At 37.5% G+C, this 7,155-nt stretch overlaps 1 pseudogene; it reads left to right on the top strand.

Annotated features, from left to right (window-relative positions):
• The first annotated feature begins 236 nt into the window (after nucleotides 1–236).
• LOC100982125 (transcriptional adapter 1-like) lies at nucleotides 237–2,225 on the top strand (annotated as a pseudogene).
• The last annotated feature ends 4,930 nt before the right edge of the window (nucleotides 2,226–7,155 follow it).

Genomic DNA, 7,155 nt, shown 5'->3' on the forward strand with positions numbered 1-7,155 from the left:
AACAAATCAAATAGAGTTGCTTCTGCACCGGTAGTATTGACTAGAAAAAGAAATTAGAAAATATTTAGAAGTGGTAGAAATGGACTATATCTTGACACGTTTTTTCACCTGAGTGAAAATGTTTATTAAAACTCGTCTAAATGTCCACTTAATAATTAGGAATTTTACTGACATCACAATAAAATATTTTTAAAGTATTTTGAAACTAAATTCATAAATTATTTACATATGTGAGTAACCATCTGAGTTAATAAAATGTATCATTTATCTAACTTAAGAAAAACTGTACAGCATGTGTCTTGGTTTATGTATTTCCATTTTCAGCTCAGTGTTTCTAAATTAAATATTTTAAGGTAATTTTTTTTTACAACAAAAATACCTAGAAATAATCAAGGAGTTGAGACAGCTATACAAGGAAAATTACAAAACACTGCTGAAAGAAATCATTTTTGACACAACAAATGGAAATACATCCCAGGCTCATGGGTAAGAAGAATCAGTATTGTGAAAATGACCATCTGTATGGCCTAAAACAATGTACAAATTCAATGAAATTCCTATCAAAATATCAATATAATTTATTTTTGAGATGGAGTCTCAGTTCGTCATGCAGTCTGATTAATGCAATTTTTTACAAAATTAGAAAAATTCCTAAAATTCGAATAGAACCAAAAAAGACCCCAAAGAGCCAAAGCAATCCTAAGCAAAATGAAAAAAAAGAAAAGAAAAGAAAAGAAAAAGCTGGAGGCATCAAATTACCCAACTTCAAATTATACTACAAGGCTATACTAACCAAAACACTATGGCACTGGTATAAAAGTAAATACCTAGACCAATAGAACAGAATAGAGAACCCAGAAATAAAGCCAAATATTTACAACCAACTGATCTTTGACAAAGCAGACAAAAACATAAACTGGGGAAATGACACCCTCAATATATGGTGCTGGGAAAATTAAAGAGCCAGAAGGGGAAGAATGAACTGTATCCATGACTCTCACCATATATAAAAATTATCTCAATGTGGATGAAAATGTTAAATTTAAGACCTGAAGCCATAAAAATTCTTGAAAAAATTCCTAGGAAAAACTTTTCTGGACATTGGCCTAGGCAAATAATTTGACTAAGAACCCCAAAGCAAATTCAACAAAAACATAAATAAATGGGACCTAATTAAACTAAAAATTTCTGCACAGCCAAAGATTTAATTATCAATGCATGGAGCAATGGCGACCTTTGTGAGTGAGCTGGAGGTGGCCAAGAAGAACTTGAGTGAGGCCCTGGGGGACAACATGAATCAATACTGGCCTAACTTAAGCTGTGGTTCAAGCGGAAGATCAGGAAAGAGGACTTTGACCTTGAAACTCATAGGCTTCTTACATAGGATAATATGCATTCTCACAATGATTTCCTCCTGGACATTCTCACGCATTGTCAGATTTTGGTTTCTACATCAGAGGGTGCTGGATCTTTGCCCTGGATTGGGGGTTCCGCAGCAAAACCTGGAAAGCCCAATGGAAAGAAAAAGCTTTCTTCTGTCCGAAATTTGATTATAGATTCCAGCCTCACAATCCTTTCTCAAGAGCCCAGTAATTTGTGGGAAAACATCCCCAAGATGATGATGACTTGAAACTTTGTTCCCACACAATGATGCTTCTCATTCAAGGCTGGCTTGAAGGGAGAATGTCAGTGACTGCTTATGAGCATGGGCTGGACAATGTCACCGAGGAGGCTATTTCAGCTCTTGTCTATGCTTTGGAGAATCACCCTAAAGATATACTGACATCAGTTGTGTCAAGAAGGAAAGCTTATCAGTTATGAGATGACCATTTTAAATATGCCTTTGGCAGTAATGTGACCCCATAGCCATACCTGAAGAATAATGTAGTAGCTTAGAACAACTTAATATAAAGCCCTCAAGCTTTTACTGCTCCTTGTGCTGGTCAGAATCCAGCTTCTCACCCACCTCCTGATGAAGCCGAGCAGCAGGCTACATTCCTGCTGGCATGCTCTGGAGACACTCTATCTGCATCTTTATCTCCAGTGAACATGTATGAACTTTTTGAAGCTCTGTGCGTACACAGGGAAGTCATACCTACACATACTGTCTATGCCGTTAACATTGAAAGGATCATCATGAAAGTCTGGCATCCAAATCATGAAGAGCTGAAGACAGAGTTCACCACCAGTGCTTGGCAACCAAGGAGGGGCTTTTGCTGTGCTAAATGAGGATTTGAAGGTGTGGGACCCTCATCAAATTCATTGATTACTGAAAATTGAATTTTTGGGGGGGGTCTACATTTCAAGGCTGAAGTGTATGGTGTATATATAACCGTTCATATGGAAATGAGACAATGAGTACATTTTGTGTTGCTCTTGTGAAGCCGCTAATATAAATCTTTGGTAATGACCCATATCTCTATATGTATGTGTTCCTAGTTGTGGGAGCAGGCACTAATGAAATCCTGTGCCTGGAATGGAGATATTTCGGTACCTGAGGCTTAGTATCCTGTGGTCTGCATGTAAGATAGATGACATCCTAGAACAAAGAAGCTGTTACAACTTAGTCCCCCTGATCAGCAGGGCATCTCTGTATTCAGTGATGTCGTACATTCTGTATCTAGGAGTCTAAAATTTCTGCCTTTCTCTTAAAGGATATGCTCTTGCATTTTGCTTGAAATAACCTACACAGTTTTAAAAACCAGGTATCTCCATTATTGATCAGTTTAATTTTTAATAGCTATACGTAACCCCTGAAAAATTTATCACTATAACTCCATGGGAAATATGACTTGGAAGTGCTCTGTGTTACTAAACAAAATAAAGTCCCTCTGCATTTAAAACCAAAATCAAAACAAAACTCTTGGAATGCAATTAATTTATTCTATGTCTTCCCATGACTCAAGTTTTGTTAGAGTTAATATGCCCAAAGAATTTGACTGGCAGTGTCTTTGGTTAATTATTCATATAGAATATATTTTAAGAAATGTACACAAACTTGATATATGCTTGTTAACTCCCCTGTTTCTAGGAGGTATCTGTTTCTACCCTTTCAAGTGATAAAGTGGAAATAATTTACATTCGACAGTTTCACTGATAACAAACCTAGGTTTTTTTTAAGAGATATGTTCCTTTTTACTTAAGGGATAGTGCTGATGATAAATTAGTATATATATATATAGCTTTGCATAGGTCTAAATAATGGCTGAATAGATATGTATATGTGGTTCACATATCTGGTTCTGTGTATTTGATTTTGTACTTTAAATGTGACAAACCTTTTGGGAGAAAAAAAAGATTTAATTATCAGAGTAAATAGGCAACCTACAGAATGGGAGAAAATATTTGCAAATTATGCACCTAATAAAGGACTGATATCAAGAATCTACAAGGAATTGAAACAAACCAGCAAGGAAGAAAAAAAATAATCACATCAAAAATTGAGCAAATGACATGAACAGACATTTCTCAAAAGAAGATATACAAATAGCCAACAAACACATTTTTAAGAATGCTCAATATTACTACTCCTGAGTAAAATGCAATTGAAACTACTATGAGATACCACCTTACCTCAGCCAGAATGAGTAAGGGTACTTTTTATTAAAAAGAAAAAAATAGATATTAGGATGGATATAGTAAAAAAATGAACACTTATACACTGTTGGTGGGAATGTAAATTAGTATAACTTCTATTGAAAACAGTATGGAGATTTCTTAAGTAAGAAAAGATTTACCATTCAATCCAGAGATCCCACTACTGGCTATCCACCCAAAGGAAAATAAGTCATTATATGGAAAAGAAACTTTTATGTGTACATAAATTGGATATATGCTTGGTAATCCCTCTACTGCAGCACAATTTACAACTTAAAAGATATGGAACCAACCTAAATGCCTATCAATCAATGAGTCAATAAAGAAAAGGTGGTATATATCCATATAAATATACTATGGAATACAACTAAGCCATAAGAAAAGAACAAAAGTGTCTTTTGCACAATTTGGATGGAGCTGGAGGCTTTTATTCTAAGTGAAGTAACTCAGGAATTGAAAACCAAACATTACATATTCTCACTTACAGGTGGAAATTAAACTGTGGGTATGCTAAGGCATACAGAGTGGTATCATGGGCACTGGAGACTCATAAAGGAGGCTGGGCAGGAGGAGGTGAGGGATGAAAAACTATTGAGTACAAGGTACGGTATTTAGGTGATTGGTGCACTAAAATCCCAGACTTCACGGCTACACAATTCATCCATGCAACCAAAAGCCACTTGTATCCCTAAAGCTATTGAAATAAAAATTAAAAAGAATTTAAGCTAACTCTTTTAGTAATTAGTAATGTTAATACCAATTATTCATGTGTAAATGTACATCGTAAAAGGTGAAAACATAAAAATATGTATTTATATTATTAAGAACTGCAACACAGTTACATTTCCATTTTTAACTGCAGACTTGACTTTGCAATCTTCCTTTTGCCTACACACCAAGCAACCACTAATGTATTGAAGTAAGTGCATTGCCTGAAGGTTAGCTCTTCTTGCCCAGTGACAGAAATTAACAAAAGTTTAGCAACAGTAAATGCTAGCCAATAAGAAAACCTGACCAACTATGCTGAATTCTTGTCAGAGGGAATGCTAAGCAACCTTACCTCTTTAAGTTATATGTTGTATCAGTGCCTGCTTATTAATCCTCTGAAGTCAATCACCAGCTCACACATATCTTTCTTTCTTGACAAAAACAGAAGTTAAATTGATCCGTATAAGACTGTCTATACCGGATATGGATAAAGGCTACCAGTCCAATAAAAGAATGGTTAGCTACGGGGCAGATGAAAACTTTGCACAGTCTATGTTCAACTCCCCTTCTAAAGTTGCCTCAGGGAGCCATTCAATCCACTTCAGTACACATATATACAGTACCTGCTGACTAAAGAGTACATTTTAAGTTCAATGAACTGAGAAACAAATAAGAAAGTCATAAATTTTGAAGTAAATACAATACAAATGTTGGAATTGTAAAGTGCTGGGTCTGTCCCACAGACCCTGGCCGAGCGATGGATGAAAGGAGTACGCAGACACAGGTACTTTCCCTGAGAGTGCAGGTAGGGGACTGCACGGCTTAGCACCGCTGACAAGAGTGCCACCCCAATAAGCCAGAGCTATTTGTATTTATTTAGTACAGATTTAATGACAAAGGCCTGGAGCATGCACAGTTTGTGGGTAATTAACATTGCTGACCCCCCGAGTAGAGAGCAGTCCTCTGTGCAAATGATCAGAAGTTGGTTTCTGGAGACATAAGTGAACCAATTTATCTAGATAAGAATCTTTTTATTCCCATGTTATCTACCATTTGCCCTCTGCTTCAGGGTAAGGGAATTAGCTGCCTTCAGCTTTTATTCTCTCCTGAAGCTTTGCAAAACATCCCAGCCTTCCAAGAAGGTTTGGGTCTTTCCCTATAATTTTTTCCCACCATGCTGACTGATCTCTGACATCTCCCCATTTTCTGTTTGTTTGTGTCAGGTTTTGTTGATTGAAGAATACAGATCTGTGCAGCAAAAAGTTTGTCTGGTGTAGTGGTTGCTGCTGCTTTTCTGGCTTTGCATCCTAGAATTAGTAAATAATGAGACAAACATGAGTATAATTCATAACATTCTTTTCCAGTCAGGGAGTGATATGTAGTGTTGCTTGGCACCTCAGTCCAATGTGTGCCATTACTAAGGAAACCCATAGCGGGTAGGTCAATCCCTCCTAGCCAAGCAGTTACGTTATTAGAGGCTGGGAAGGGAGTATCTGCACAGGTAACAGGGCAGAAGAAAGGCAGATTTAGAAGATGGGCTTAATAGAGTGTAGCAGGTACCAGTTGCAACCAGAGTGAGAAAATAAGAAAAACCAATATCCTACAAGAGTTGCAGTGTACAACAGAAAGCATAGCAAGGAACAAATTATCTGGAGTGAATGGTGTCTGTGTCCAGGGTAGGATTTGCTCAGCCTCCTGAGTTGTCATCTTCAGCATCCCCCAGGTAATGTCCAGGGCTCGTGTCATCCAAGGACGTTGCATCATTCGGGGCTGCAGGTCTGTAGGGTCATTCCCTTCATTTCTCATGCTGGGTTGGGTCCTAGCCACACCATGGTATGATTTGATGCATCGTGCTGGAATAGAAAGAGGACTTGAGAGGGTGTGAACACAAGTATATCCTCTTTGCCATGTTAGCAAATCATCTGGACCACACCATACATTACTATTTACATCCTTCCATAAAACTGCAGGTTTTATGTTGTGAGGGCCTTTGGTAAAATGCACTTATATGGCTGATTGAAATTTATCATTCAAATTTTAAAACTTGAGGGTAAATAAGGCTTGTGCCAGTAGTGTTTCAGGGTCCTTACTCATATTCCCCCTTTTTTGTTTTTTGAGTATATTGAGCCTATTAAGGGTGGAGTGGACAGATACTATGGCCTGTCCTTGGGGTTTATAAGGGATACCTGTGGAATGTTGGATGTTCCACGTGTAATTGTTGAAATTGTGAGCTGGCACAAGCCAGATCATTATCAGTTTTAATTTTGGGGGCCCATCCCATAAACGCAAAAGTTAAAAGATGTTTAATGACATATTGGGTGGACTCTCCAGGCAAAGCATGCACACTAATTAGGTGGGAATTGGTTTCAATGGACATATGTACATATCTTATTTCTCTAAATTCAGGGACGTATGTAACGTCCGTTTGCCATAACTGATTAGGTTTTAGTCCTCTAGGGTTAACATCTGTTGAAGGAGGGAATGTGCCTGTGAGCTGGCAATCTGGGCATTGTAAAATAATTTGTTTAGCTAGTCTTTGGGTAAGATGAAATTGTTTGGATAAATTTCTACAATTTTGATGGAAAACTTGATGCAATTGGGTGGCTTGGCCAAGCAGTGACATCATAACCTGCAGGTATGCTTGATTATTGCCAGAAGCCAGTGGGCCAGGCAGTGAGCTGTAGGTTCGAATATGTGTGGTAAAGATAGGATATGTACATTGATCAGCAATTGCTGAAGTCCGAAGAAAAAGTGCATATAGGTTGGGCTCCAGAGCAGACTTAATGAGGGCTATCTCAAGGTTCTGCAATAAATAAACAGCATAAGCAGAGTGACTAACAATATTGATGG

The sequence above is a fragment of the Pan paniscus genome, chromosome 7 (genome assembly GCF_029289425.2).
Source record: "Pan paniscus chromosome 7, NHGRI_mPanPan1-v2.0_pri, whole genome shotgun sequence".
In the NCBI taxonomy this organism is placed as follows: domain Eukaryota; kingdom Metazoa; phylum Chordata; class Mammalia; order Primates; family Hominidae; genus Pan; species Pan paniscus.